This window comes from Cyanistes caeruleus, chromosome Z (genome assembly GCF_971803275.1).
Source record: "Cyanistes caeruleus chromosome Z, bCyaCae1.hap1.1, whole genome shotgun sequence".
Classification (NCBI taxonomy): Eukaryota; Metazoa; Chordata; class Aves; order Passeriformes; family Paridae; genus Cyanistes; species Cyanistes caeruleus.
Window position 1 is genome coordinate 35,819,466 of NC_141732.1, and position 13,795 is coordinate 35,833,260.

General features: G+C 40.6%; 1 long non-coding RNA gene across 1 annotated transcript in view; it reads right to left on the reverse strand.

Moving 5' to 3' along the window:
- Window positions 1-6,852: 6,852 nt before the first annotated feature.
- Window positions 6,853-13,795, reverse strand: part of LOC147648352 (uncharacterized) — a 61,595-nt gene continuing 54,652 nt past the window's right edge. The window contains exon 2 of the long non-coding RNA XR_015280200.1: window positions 6,853-7,252. This is a non-coding gene — a long non-coding RNA (uncharacterized LOC147648352). The remainder of the gene's footprint in view (window positions 7,253-13,795) is intronic.

Below are 13,795 nucleotides of genomic sequence, written 5' to 3' on the forward strand. Positions count from 1 at the left end.
ATAATCAACTGAATTACTAAGGCTGCAAAACCTCCACCAACTGCTGAAATTTTTTTGCTTCCTGCAATGAGAATCACAGCAGTAACACTAAGAAACAAAAAAATAGTCACAAAACTTGACCTAACACATGCTTTGGAATTGAAAAAAATTGTAGAAGGTATTCAAATGGTGTATTCAATGCATTGCTTCCTTTAGGAAGGTAATACAAATGAGGATTTGCACAGCTAGTGTAACTGGGAAAAATGCAGTAGAGAAAAGAGCTTTGGAGGCTCATCAGGATAAGAGTTAGAAAAGGCTTCAATATGTTTGTTCTACTCATATGCATAAATGATTACAGTTTACTATTTAGACAGTGCTTTGTAAATTAATGACTTTATTAAAGCACACCATGTGTGTGAAGAATACATATATGTATTCTTCATTTGACAATTAAAAATGGAGCAACCAAGTGAGTTCATTCCTACTGAGGAGCAGGGAAATCACCTTTCTCCTTAACTACCATCACAATGCTTTTGAGCAGAGTGGTTTGGTTTAGCTTGATTTTGTTTTCTCAGACACTCTAAAAACTGTGTGTCACCTGGAAATGCAGGTGCAAAGCTATTTTCTTTCCCTAGGTTTACCATGCCTTACATAATGGTCTGGAATGAACATAACAACTTCCAGCAAATGTCAAAACTGAGGCTTTCCTCAACGCCCTCCAAGTCTGTTTCTCAGGTAATAAAAAATCTGGACACACCGGAAACCCAGGACCAGTTAATGGCTGAAAATGAGCTGTCAGATCCTGAGGATTGAACAAGGAAAATAAAGGGATGCTTGTCAGAACTCAAATGTCACCTTCACAAGCCCTTTACTGAAATAAGCAACAGGAATGGCTACCTATGAAAACCATTAGTGGAGATGACAATGCAGGCTCCAAACTGACAGCTGAGCAATTGTTTCAGTGATCTGGTGATGGGGGATTCAATCTTAAATTCATAATTCACACATGCTTCTCTGAATGTTAACTTTCAGCCACAGTATCTCAATGAGAGTCCTGTACTGGATCCTGAAAACAACCTGTGGCTGCAACTGTCTGTAAGGCAACTCAGGGAATTTCAGAAGAGCAATCTCAACCTTTTTTTTGGAAGTGACAAACCAAATCTCAAAACACCAGACATTTTAAATTCAGAATAATTACTGGGAATTTGTATCATCAAGAGATTGAAGTTAGCTGCAAATTGGTTGAAATACATGAAATTTCAAAAAATGCTAACTTTCACCAAAGAGTGAGAGCTCCATGAAACAAAAAGGGAAAAAAAGAAAAATGACTTAAAGGATCTTGGCATTTCAGTCCAACAGAAATGAATGCATATTAATGCATACTAAGGAGTAAACTGATAAACAAGTTCTCCAACAGAATAAAATGGGTGGCTGATAAGCCTGAAACAAGTAAAGAGAGGTATCTTTGCAAGAAGGGAGACAAGTAGAAGATGATGCCAAAACTATGGAGGACAGAAACTAAGAGGTTTACTGTTGACAAAGGTGACAAGGGAGTTTGTGTTTACATCTTCTCTGTTTGTCCCATGCCTTTGAAATGTTTCTATCACATATTTCACAATTTTCTCCCCTTTATTCATGGGCATATTTCATGGAGCAAGGGAGAAGGAAAGGCCTGTCCTCCACCACTTCTTTTCTCTGTTTGCAGTGCTCTAAGAAGAAGTGAAGTCCACATTGGCAGCATGAGAAAGCTGAGACAAAACTTTGAAGGCAACTGATTGTTGTAGTTTAGGAATGGTATTCTCCAATTTAGTGTTACCTCTAAAGACCATGTTGAGATAGGAACTATTTACTGAAAATAGTAATGAGATAAGAGAACAAACAGTAATAGCAACAATATCAATAACAAAAGGCATAAGACACAAAGAAACCCTTATAAAACAAAGCCATACAACTCCCTTCACCACATTTTCTCCTCCAGAGAGAACCAGAAATTCTCCCCAAAAGAGAGTCCTTTTGCCCCAGCAATGATGTGAGGTTGTACAGAATAACCTCAGTGCTCCATCCATGCCTCCTCTCAGCTACTGCAAAAAATTAGCCCCGTTCTAGCCAGAGCCAGGACACCGGTGTGGTCTGCAGGTCTCTCGACAGTACTTTTCTCCAGTAGCCCTGTGTCCTGTCATCACCATTATCATTGCCTACACCCCTATTTGTGCTGCTTGTAAAGTAGTGACACTCTCTCAACTTTAGATCTTTCTCAATGTCCCAGAATAATTTTTCCTAAACCTTTTCTCTCCAGTCAGGTTTTGCATTCCCCTTTCCTTGTTATTTTCTGAGTTCCACCAGTTTGTGCTTCTGAGCCTTCAGCTCAGCCTATTACAAAAGAGACAGTCAATGGAGCAAGTAATTTAGCTGGTGGAAATCAGTCTGCCTTCTGATTTGTACCTCCTGCAGACCAAAATACCTTATCCATTATCCCATATTGCCAATATAAATTTTTCTGTATTAAATAAATAAAATTTATACATTCCAGAACTTACAAAGAATTACATGGGGATTAGCTGCATAGTTAAATCATTGCATTGATTCAAAAATGCTTTTAAAACCCTACAGGAAGATTAACCAAACTCTTTTAAGCTATATCAAAATAAACTATTCATCTCCCCATAGCTCATTGCATCCAGATGTAAGCCATGGAAAAACACTTAGCAGGTGGAAGTCCCTGAAATACCAGTATGCAAATAACCTGTGTATGATGGAGTGAAAGACTTTTACAGGCACACATGTTTATGAAGACATATTTGCAGAGCACAACCGAAGAAACTGTCTATAGCAAGGGCCAAAGAAGTCAAAAGAAGTGGGTGAGGGGAAAAAGGTTCACCTTTCACTTGTGTTACTTAGAAGAGAAAAAAAGTGAGTCAGCACCATCTTTAGGCAGCAGGATACTCTGCCAGAGCAGAAAGCAGACACTGACACTCAGCAGGCCACATGGAAATGTACAAACTATGACAGACTGCCCTCTTTTCACAGTATTGTGCTGTTCTTATAAATAATGATCATCGTGCAGCAACCCAGATGATTAGCTCAACATGCAGATAGCTGCCTGGCTTGTGTCAAACATATGTCTCTACCCACTGCTCCCCTCACCTGGGAAGCACCTTCACTTTATCAGACTCAATCTGCAATTGGCATAAACTGAAGTTGGTGTTTTTGTTCAGCCAGTTCTCACCATTGTGTATTCATTGTCTGGGCTTTGCTGCAAGAAAAAACAGCCCAGCTCACTGAGGTACAGGGAGGAGGATTATGAAGAGAGAGCAGGAGCTTTTCAAAACATTCAAGGGAGGAAGAGTGGAAAACAGGAAAGCATGCTTTGAAAAATGCCCTTTGCAAAATATCCCTTAACTTTTGACCAAGAGTAACAGATAGCAACACTGGTAGCAAAGCCAGATCTGCAGTGCAGAGTATAATAAGGAGAAAAATTAAATATTGATCATGTCTTGTGTTAAAGAGAGAAACAAAGACACAGCAGAAAGAAATCAAGTGAAGAGGGAACATTTTCTACATGGCTGAAATCTTCCAGTACCTGCAATGTGATGCTCAAAATCAGTTTTTCAGTCAGAGCAGGGATGCAGGTCAGATTGTCTGTCAGTCTTACAGGGTTTGGAGCCAGGGGCACAAGAGCTCTGCAAGACTGGATTAGACCAGGCACTCCTTTTTTCAACTCCAGACACGTTTGCTATTCTATTGTGAGAGTATGGAGACCTTGAAAAAATCATGCCACCAGCTTGCAAGCAGTACTCACTTCCCGACCCCCTAAACAGTGTGTGCTGTGTGGTGAAGTTACTCTCTCACTGTCTGCATACAGTGGAGGTACCACCTCAGCAGATGCACTTCTGTGCACAGAGACAGTCTGCCAGCTTCAGCGGGAGCACAATTAGGGAGATGACAGGAAAAATAATTCAGCAAATTCTGTGTGCTTCCCAGAATCAGAAACATTTTTGGAAACTCCGTTGCTCCCAGAGGGACACTGATGAGCAGAGTAAGGTGCTGAACCCGTAGCAAAGTAACCAAGCTTTTCAGCTATCGGCTTTTTCCCTCAAACAGTAAAGGGAGAGGATATTCTCCCATGTTGAGAGAATATTCTGCACGTCACAAGCCCCCTGGTTTCTGGCTTATCTCCACACTGAGATGTGTTTCCCTGAGCATGGGAAAGACGGAAGAGAGAGGGCCCTGGGCCGTGTGCCCAGCTGGTGTAAACTGACACAGCTTCTCCAGCAGAACTGTCCTGTCCTGTCCATAGCCAGCACCATCATCATGGGCTTGAAAGTAGGTTCAAGCAGGGTTGAACCCAATCCTTCTCCAGAGCTGCTCAGCTAGACTGCAGGAGATTTGCACTGATTTATAGTAGCTGAGGGCATGGCCTACTCCTTAAGGAAACTCCTTAAGGTGCAAAGAGCCTTGTCAGACAGTTTGCTGCTTTTGCCAATCTGTACCTCACATGGGGGGTCTAAGCACTTACTTGTATATGGGTAAACATCAGACAGACAGGAAGTTTTCAAAAATAATACATCTGTAAAATACAATTTTGCCTACATTCAAGCTTATGAAAGCTGACCAGGAGCTGAACTCAAATTGATGTGGTCTCAAATTCCTCATGAAGACCATGGGATCATACCAAAGTCGTGTGTTATCAGTCTGACTAATATTACTGAAGTTTGGACTCAGCATGAATTCCTAGGGATCTTTGGTAAACGTCACTACTGATTAAGCAGAAGTGAAAGAGACTTTCAGGCAGTAAATCTTGACACTGTGCAACTGTATAAAATAGCATGTAACATTATTATACTATCTTCTTAGCAAAAGGAAGCAGTTCTTTCTCAGGAATCCTACCTCACTGTTTTCAGCAATTTCCAATTAATAGAAAATGTCCCCAAAAACCTTGAGTGGGAGTGGGTCTCAAATGTAGCAAATTGAAAGGGCTAATTCACATTTGCAAACTTTCTGTTGGAGTCTGGAATACAGAGTGTGTGCCCTTGTTCCTGATACTTAGTTATAAGATCCAGAAAAACACTGAATTTCATATAATATGAAATTCATGAGCATGTTTTCATGGTGATACATGAAAACAAATGTTAAAGTTAGATGGAAAAAGCTACAAGTGTGTAGATTAGAAAGTTTTTTTAAAATCACTGGGTGAAAAAGCTTAGAGAACAAGAGACAAGATGGAGGACTTAGGATGTTGTTTTCATGTATCACCATGAAAACACACTGTCATGGTGTGACTTTACTTTTAAGATAGCTTTGGGAGTTAAGGAAGTTGAATCTGATGGTCGCTGATGGGAGTCTTTTCTCCTGACCAATTACCAGTCATTTCTAAGAATTGACAGCAGTTTTGATCATTGAAAAGTGAGATCAACTTGTGAACACCACCTTAAGATGTAAAGCCAGAGTTCTCTTGCTCTCTTTTTGGTTTCGGCTTCTGAAAAGGTAACAAGGCTCTGTCTCGGCCTCCTCCCCCCCTCCAGGCTGGACAAGGCCGCAGAGGGCAGAGACGGTGCGGGGGAAGAGAAACGGAGCCGGCTGGTCTGGCTTAGTTTGTAGTTTCTGCTGCTGGACTGAAACCTGACACCATGAACATCTGCAGCTTTTCAAAGACTTTAATTCTTTTACTACCAGGATAAAACATACAGATTACTCTTTCTTCCAAGAGAGACAGAGAGAGAGAGAGAGAGAGAGAGAGAGAGAGAGAGAGACAATCAACATGAAGAAGACAGTGAAGAAAAGAGTTAAGTTTTAGATGGGGAAGAGAGAATAAGGAGATGCTTTATAAGCTGAAATATTTTTCTGTTAAAGCTATGGAGATGAACAATAATGTTCTGAAAAAAACTCCTATCATTCATGACAGAGTATATTGGGAGGAAATCAGAGTGTTCAATAGAGTGTTCAAAGTGTGGATTTTGAGCAAAACGTAAAGTAATTGTGATACAGTGAGGTGCTGGAACAGTGAAGCAAAGATTTGAGACCTTGACGGCAATAAGAAAACTGTTTTCCAGAAAAGCTCACAGAGACAGATGAAGAGAACTTTTGCCTTTGAATAACTCATCCCTAAAAAAATGACATCCCTAGACTCATGGCCCATACACACCTCAGAGTGATGTGAAATGGGAGAAGTAAACTGATGACAGATTTCCAGGCAGCTGGCATCAGAGAAATAGAAAACTATTACAGAAATAGTTTTCTCGTGAGAGACTCCATAGATTAGCAGAAAAAGACTTCTGTTTCTCTACAAAGGATGATGAAAAGACTCTAGCAAGAATTGGGGCTGTTTTAAACACTGAAGTTCCAAAGTTTTTTGTCTCTATGTTGTCATGTGAACAAAAGAATGGTTGAGTAGTAAGAGATAAAAGGGTTTTCTGGAGGTTTATTCTAGTGTTCTTATTCTTGTAGTTTTGTTAATAAACTTTCTTTATTCCTTTTAAGTTTTAAACCTGTTTTGCTCTTGTTCTAATCCATATCTCACAGCAAGAAATAAATAATTTTTTTAGATACTGCTTTAAAACCACGACATTTATTTAGTGTGTTAGCCGAGAAATCAAAATTGATAAATCTAAACCACTACACATGCTCATGAATTTCATATTATATGAAATTCAGTGTTTTTCTGGATCTTATAACTAAGTATCAGAAACAAGGGCACACACTCTGTATTCCAGACTCCCAACAACTTTCTACTTTAAATCACCTGAGACAAATGCTTCTGAACCTTGCTGTATTTAATGCTTCCTCCTTCCTCATACCCATAGGCCAGGGTTTTCCAAACTGTAAGCACTTTAGGCTGCTTGCAGGGGCAATCCAGATGGAGAAGAAGGAGACACATAACTCTATCTTGCTTTTATTTCAGGCACAGAAGTCACAGAAAGTGTAAGATCTCCAGAGAATAGGCTTAGAAAACAAACTGGTGCAGAGTAATAGCATAATTATCTGCAACGCAACAGGAGAGGCAGTCCAGTGAGATATTCAGGCTCACAGTCTGAGTTCTGGTTACCCCAGAACATCCTGCTGCTGCTGCTGAGTGTTGTGCTGGCACGATATCTCAGCTATGCTCTCAGAAATGCACACTGAGAGCCATACCTGCTCAATGAGATGCAGACTTCAGTTTCACAGCAGGGCTCAATGACAGCTTGCAAATGCCAGCCTCTCATGTGGATCCAGACTCCATCTCTCCTTTGTGCTGCTGCTTGCATCCTCTCCAGCAGTGGCTGCTTGTGCTCGGTGTCTGTAGGGGGTAGAGAGACTTAAGCTATAGGAAGGAGAGCTGTGCTTAGTATGCACAAGGCATACAATTGTATTTAAATCAGTCAGGAGACCTGGCCTGTCAGACAATCCTCTGTCATCTGTCTCCAGACATGAAAAATTGCATTTCTTCTCCATCCTCCAGCCTCACAGGGTGGAGAAGAGGAAAAAAGAACAATGTTTCTCCCTTCTTTGGTTAATGGCTGGTGATTTACATCCTCACTCCTTGGCCATGGCAATTTCACTTCCCCTCTTGCAAGGTCACCTCTGTATGAGCTGGAAACCATTTTCTACCTCTGATTCCTCTAGGCCAGACCTTCCAAGTCTTCTTCCAAAGTTTGACTCCACTATTTTCTGGAAAATCATAGATTTTACAATCCAAACAGTTTCAGCAACCTAATTGCATGATGGTTCATCATATCCCATGTGGGACTTGTGACTTCACAGCTGGCAGCAGGATTTCAGTTGCTGTACTGATGTGTCCTTTGTGGCAGTGTTTCCTAGCTGTTTCACTGCTAATCAACCAATTGGGCTGCCCTATGGCTATACCATCAAACAGACTAACTGATGATCACATTCTCAGTGCTGTGAAAACTCTCTTGTCTGGAGGTGTTACTGGGAACAGGCCTTTCCACACACAGAATTTACTTCTCAGGACTTGCCAGAGCTACCTGACATGACAGTCTTCTTCCTTGAAAGTAAATTACTTAATTCTAAACTTTTCTCAAGTAGAAAGAAAGCTTTTTACAAAGTCTATTTTGATTTCTTGCTGCAGTAGTAATGGTCAGCTATTGCACCCTGTCTTTGCGTCCCACAAATCCAATGCCTCAGGAGTTTTCTAAGGTGCTTTTGATGTTCTTTCTACTCTGCTCTGCCCTGCTCTGCTCTACTCTATTGTAATGCAGGGTGGGGTGGGGCGGGGCGGGGAGGGGCGGGGAAGGGAAGGGAAGGGAAGGGAAGGGAAGGGAAGGGAAGGGAAGGGAAGGGAAGGGAAGGGAAGGGAAGGGAAGGGAAGGGAAGGGAAGGGAAGGGAAGGGAAGGGAAGGGAAGGGAAGGGAAGGGAAGGGAAGGGAAGGGAAGGGAAGGGAAGGGAAGGGAAGGGAAGGGAAGGGAAGGGAAGGGAAGGGAAGGGAAGGGAAGGGAAGGGAAGGGAAGGGAAGGGAAGGGAAGGGAAGGGAAGGGAAGGGAAGGGAAGGGAAGGGAAGGGAAGGGAAGGGAAGGGAAGGGAAGGGAAGGGAAGGGAAGGGAAGGGAAGGGAAGGGAAGGGAAGGGAAGGGAAGGGAAGGGAAGGGAAGGGAAGGGAAGGGAAGGGAAGGGTTTTTTAAAAATTCTATGCCAATCCTCATAAAGGCCATTTCACTTTTACTATAGTATCTCTGCAGTAACATTGTTATCCTGACAGTTAACATTCTGCCCCAATATTCCTCAAAGAGGTGCAGAATTTTGTCTTTGGTAACTTACAAAAATCTTTTGTGACTAAGGAGTACAATGTCCTCTGGATTTTCTTGGCTAGCGGAAAAGACAGATGTCCAATGGTGTTCTTGACTTAGTGCTCCTCATACCAGATATCCAAAGTCTAAAGCTTTCAGACACGGACCATTTTGTTTGAATCAACAATAAAACCATCACAGGATACAGAGAAATGAGTCATAGCTCAAAAACATGATCCAGCGAATGGCAGCTCCAATTACATTAGCTCGTGTGAGACACGGAGAGAGAGGAAGATCTCTGGGTCAACCTGCACAACTTCTGATTAACAGTCAGCTCCTGAGGATGTGATTTTTCTCCTTTTTTGGCTTTTTATCCTACACCATTGCTCTAGATCAGTGAGTACTAAACACCGTAGAGCAAAGCAGCTTCCTAATTAATTTTAAGGCACATTTGCCTGTTCAGAAATGCATGCCAAAATGCATGCAAAAGAAGTCTTCAAACTGAACACAGTTTTCTATTGATGGAAGATTTGTATCACACTCTGAACCCTGAATGTCCTGCATGTCCTCCAAAAAAGTTTCCCAAGGATATTTGGTACTCTATAGAGATAGTGTACTATACATCTGGGATGACAAAACATTAGGAAAATGTGAAGAAAGAATACTTTGAAATACATAACATCATTTGTCACCTATTTAAAATTTTCTTTATCTGTCTAAAGCACTTTTAATGCTTTCTTTTGCCGACATTGTATACAGTGCATTTGTTCTTCTACGTGTAGACAAAGTCATACCACAAAAACTCATTTCTAAATGATAAATTTTTATATAGCAGTGATGCATAGCACATTTCAAAATATTTGAATGAATAACAGCATAAAGATGTCATTACTGGTTCTGAGCATGCAAACAGAGGTAAATTGTACATAATTTTATCATCTGTAGTTGTTGCAGCTAACGACTGTGTTGAGTGGTGAGCAGAGCAATACTTACTAAATGCCATGCTTCAAATACTTAGACCCATCTCGCCACAAGTGGTTAGGCTGAACCTTGTGCTAGGCTGACTATTCAAGAATGTCACAGTGCTACACTTTTCTTCAGATCTTGCAGCAGTGACAGCTGTTGCAATAAAAGTCTGAGGCAAGCTGGACTGTCTGTTGATAGCAAGCTTGGAAATTTCTGCTTTCCAGATCCCTGACAGTGAGTTGCAGCAGTCTTATATGACTGTTCCTTAGCACAAAGCCCTGAGAAAGCAGCCATCTGCCACACCTGTAACTGCAGCTTCTGAAGCCACTGGGTGTGCAAATGGCAGATTTCCCCCACCCTGTAGGTGCATCACGTCGCCTTCAGTCTCCCCACAGAACGAATTATTCATATCCAAAAGTAAGCTGTGGGTATGATGGGCATGTCTTGCTGTCCACAGGCATGACAGAAGAAGTCATCAAGGGTCCCTTTGGATTTCTCCTTCTGTATGCATGGGGGATGTGTGGGTGGCTTACCCAAGTAGCCCTCAGGAGAGACCAACCTCTTCCTTTCTGTCAGTCAGACCATTCACTGGATTCCCTTCTGAAAACAAGCATGAAGTTTTCCTGGAAAGCTTTGACTAGAACTGGCAGTTCAGTGCATTTAGCTGAACTGGTTGAAATAATGTAACTTAAGTCATGGGTGTACTGAGAGGCTGTAAACACACACAAAACAAGGCAAAGCACCAAGCTCCTTCCTGAGCTAACTGCCACTGAAGATCATCCAGTCAGCAGGGAGAATCTGTGGTTAGTGGATGATGTTCATCACGTCTCTCAACAGCTTGCAGTATAAATATATAATGGGCACAAAAAACACCAAAGATTTGGAGAAGAATTTGAAATAACTAAAATCAGTTAACAAAACAGTATCTTTCCAAGAGCCAGACGTGTCTCCTGTATGTCACTCAACCAGAATGCCCAAGTCCTATAATTCCTTGCACTGCTCACCAACTTTTCTTATGCCTTTCTGAATGCAGACATAGTATAAATTGCAATGTATCTTTCAGTTTAAAAGAGTATCTTGACAGAAATCTTGTAAAAATATGTAAGCTTTTTTTTTACTTTCAAGTACCAACACCTAGATAGAAACATATGTTATCTGCTTAATAGGTATGGGTTTTGCTACACGCACACTGACAGGAAAGCTCCTGTTTATGTAGGAGCTGTTCCATGGCAAGTCTGCAGGAAAATACCTCCCAGTTGGGTACAATCTGCTCTAGCAAGTTCCAGGACTTTTCTTTTTTATAATTTTGCTGATGAATAAACCAAGTTGCCACAATTATTTAGATTCTCTTCAGCATTAACTTTGACTTTAAATCAGAGTCTTCCTTCTCAAGAAAAGCCATTTCTGACTCAGACTTATCATTCCCTTGCTCTCTGCAGGTCTGACCTACCTACTCTGAAAATGCATAATCACCTCTTTGAAGCAAACCACTTATATCACCATGAAAACCTATTATTGCTGTGAAAATAGAGATGTGCCTGTTGTGACTGTTGATTGAAATGGCAACATTTCATTTTCATAATTTATTAACATCTAGTATTTAACTCACATTAGAGGTTTCTCTTTCAGTGCAAAAAACTGTACTGTTTATCAGATTCAGACTTTCTGCTTGAAAATGAAATATATGTCATTAATATGTGTGAGTGTTAGCAAAGTGAACACACATGGTTGCACAGAAACCTTGCTCATCCTGACCCTCAGGTATTCATCCAGCCTTAGGGAGCTCTTGGTCTCTTTATGCACTAGTTCTCTTGAAAACTGTGTTTCGTCTGCACTTCAGAAGTACCGTCTGAATTTCAACACTTACCAGAGCTTCTGAGAGCTTGCTATGACTGAATAGTAGGAAACCAAAGGAGGGAAGTCCTTGACCTCCTCCTTATGCCTGCCTTGCACTTGAAGCACAAAGTAGATTTTCCTTTAATTAAATCACTGATGGCTCTTCTGAAGACCTTAGCTGTTTTCTTGCTTGGACTCAACACACAAGCAATCTGGCTGAAAGGCTGGTGTAACATCAACATAATCATAAATCCATAAAATCATGGAATCGTGCAGGCTGGAGAAGACCTTTCAGATCATCAAGTTCAACTGTTAATCCAACACTGCCAAGTTCACCTCTGTACCATGTCCCTAAGTGCCATGATCCTATGTTAAACTCTTAGGAAGAAAATCACAGAAATGTTGTCAGTGACACATCTAGGTTTTTTTAAACATCCATACTCATGTTTTTTAATCGTTTCCCAGCTGCTCACTCTCATTGCAGTTCCCAGTTACTGCTGTGTCTTTGGACACAAGCTGGTTGGATTTCCCTTTCAATATACCGATCTCTAGCTTACGTGCACAGAATTTATGTCAATGAAAATATTTCAAAAGCATTCTATTTCGCCCATGTCTTTTTTTTTTTTTTTTAAACTGTGCTTAAGATTAAATGTAGTAGTAGTTGTTATAATCTGAATTGAAAAAAAAAAAACCCAAACTGTAGTATTTGCTAATTTTTAAGTGCTTGTAGAATCTTATTGCATAGTTCAAATACAGCACACCTGTACATCTATGAACTGTTACCTCTGCACAAGGCATAAATATAATAATTGTCTATTTATAATAGAAAATGGGTATCTTTCCTTACACAGAAAAGCAGAATTTGAAAAGCATGTGTGTGTCAGTATACAGCAAAAAATAAAAATGGTAAAAAAATAAAAATGGAAGAAATGTGTTTCTATTGCTAAATAATTAAATTTTTTTTTCTCCTGAAAAATGATTAGGATAAAACCCTAGAAATTTGGACAAATCTGATGTAAAAATGCAAAGTCACTTCCCCCTCCTATACCTCAAAACTTGCTTAGGATTGGCTTTGTATGTGTATAAAAATATATATGCAGCAGTGCCAGGTCTTCCCATTTTAAACAGTGGTAGCTTTACCAGCCATTTGAAAACTACAATTGCATCACTGGATGTTGGAATGTTCTCTGATTCTGAAACTTTGTTGTGGGTTTCACAGTCTCCATTTTCTATGATTTTGTGATTCACAGAGCCATAAAGTCATCTAAAAGTGTTAGACTGCTTCTTAGCAAATGTAAAAAGGCATAGACACAGTAGACTTAATTCTTAATTCATTTCCACAGCAATTAAATAGGAATAATTGCACCAGAATTCCACCAGATTTGCACAGCTCTGAATGTAAGCAGGACCAGGTCTTGCTTTTTAATTACTATTTCAATTATCTATTTGATTTGAGGCTTTGAAATGGAAGTCACAGTGAAGATCAAAGGGAAAGAAATGTGCTTATCATAAAGCACTGCCTTCATGTTATGATGTCCCAGCATTTAGAGTGATATCTCCAGGACCTTCACATCTCATCTTTCAGAAGAGATGTTTGGGAAAATGAAAAATAGCATCTAAACCCACCCCTGAAAGAGACAACACAAGGAGAAAACTCTGCTTGCTGCACTACCCATCCACAACACATCCCATACACAGGAATCTCTTCTCAGTACCGTGCAGGTGTAGCATGCTTGTGGTGGGGATGCATTGACCCAATACTACCTGACTCTTTGGGATATGATGGATGGCCCCATTCACTTGGGCCAAAGTCCTGCCTGCACTAGGGGTTCAGATGGGCTGTCATTTGCAGCAATGTGTCTGCAGGAAAGCGGATACAGAGAAAGAGATAGACTTGAATGAGAGCAAAATCTAGTGTTTATCTTTTGCTTTTATTAAAGTAGTGTCTTTGATGTCGTCAGTGTGAAGCTTAGCTTTTGTCATTCTATCTGTTTATCCTGTGATGAGGAGGAGAGGCTGGTGCAGGGACAGTACAGTCTGGTTTTGGGAATTGAATTTTAATGTTGGCCCAGGTAACCTGCTCCCACACAGTCGCTTCATGGATGGAGCTTCCAATGAAAGCGTGCTGCAGGAATCTAGGAGGTAATGTAGTTTATTTCCTGGGAATATAAATTCAACTTCAACATGTATTTGTCTAACCCCTTTTTAGAAACCTCTAGGATATTGACCTTCCTTCTTTATCCTTGCTTTTTTTAAAAAAAAAAAACTTACTTGCCCCACATCAAAACTAAAAT